The sequence below is a fragment of the Martes martes genome (assembly GCF_963455335.1).
Source record: "Martes martes genome assembly, chromosome: 12".
In the NCBI taxonomy this organism is placed as follows: Eukaryota; Metazoa; Chordata; class Mammalia; order Carnivora; family Mustelidae; genus Martes; species Martes martes.
The window spans coordinates 74,980,330-74,981,975 of NC_137900.1; positions in this window are offsets into that span (position 1 = coordinate 74,980,330).

The following is a 1,646-nucleotide window of genomic DNA, read 5'->3' on the forward strand; positions in this document are numbered from 1 at the left end:
TCCGACCAGACCACTTACCAAAACGTTAGTATGAGGCCACACGTGGCAGGGCTAAGCTCAAAGGCTGTTGGAGGGTATCTAAGTGAAGACCTCTCTCTACCAAGGAGAAAAATTAGGCTCAGAGACAGGAAAAGATTTGTCAGAGTCATTCATCTAGCAGTTAGCTGCATTTGAACTTGGTGTCAAGTCTTCTTATATAAGGTGTAGTGGTTAAGAGAACATCAGCCTCAGAGCCAGGCAACACACCTTCAAAATCTGGCCTCCTCCACTCCTAGCTGAGCGATTTGACCAATGTCACCCTCTTTCAGGCTCAGCTGCCCCACGTATCAAAATAGAGATGGTAACAGAATCTACCTCAGAGGGTTGTTGTCAGGCTTAAATGAAATAATAAATAAATAATAAATAATGAACGAATAAATAAATAAATAAAATAATAAATAAAAAATAATAAAAATAAATGACTTGACATAACTGACTTACACAAAGCAAGTGTTCAGGACATGTTTGGGGAGCAAAGTACAGTCTTTTTTTCCCCCTAAAGCCTGGGATAAACACTTCTTACCCCTAATTCTTGTGCCCAGACCAAGCTACTAGGTAGCTGATACTGAAGTTTCCACAGCTTGTCACAGGGATCACTCCTTTGGTTTTGCTCAAAGCACAGGTCAGGGAGGGGAGGAAGAAGAGGGCCTAATTCCACAAGCCCTAGCTCTCTCCTGGCTCTCTCTGTTCACACTGGGGTTGCAATGGTAAACATTCACAGAGAACAGACAGGTATATAAACCTGTGAAGCAGGCCAGGTGACCTGGGTGACAAACTCGAGAGTACAGTTTGATCCTGGCCCCATAAAATCGCCTTTGCTTACACTTCCTGAGGTGCCGAGGGCTGGTAGAGAGACAGCCATTATGGACCCAGCCAGGGTTTGAACCCTATGCACACTTACAATGTCTCCTTTGCGGGGACACATGAGTCAACTCTCGACTGATAATGCTATCAATGCTGGGTGGGTACCTGTAACCCCCAGCCTGAGCTTTTACCTCATGGACGTGGTGAACTGTACGGAACAATCCATACGTGAGGGAACTGAAGTATTGACAGCTGGGAGGAGACTTCGCCGCCTCACACAGACACATCAGTTACTATGCATTTTAGGGTATTTTTGTTCTTTCTTTTGTCTTACCTAATTTTTTACAGTTCCCTATGTCCATTAAGAAAGAAATTGTGCTTTGTGCAACATGTTCGAGGAAAAGTGTATAAAGTCACGTGCATAATTAAAGTCCCTTCTGGAACCACCTCTTTGGAAATGACCTCAGCAAGAGTTTGGTGGATTTTTTTCCGGTGCTATTGCATACACACACTATACTCTTTTGCTGGGGCTGCTGTATCCAAGTACCAAGGACTGAGTGACTTAAATAACAGAAGTGAATTTTGGGGGAGCCTGGGTGACTCAGTGGGTTAAAGCCTCTGCCTTTGGCTCAGGTCATGATCCCAGAGTCGGGATCAAGCCCTGCATCAGGCTCTCTGCTCAGCGGGGAGACTGCTTCCTCCTCTCTCTCTCTGTCTGCCTCTCTGCCTGCTTGTGATCTCTGTCAAGTAAATTAAAAAATCTTAAAAAAAAAAAAAAAGAAGTGAGTTTTCTCATAGTTCTG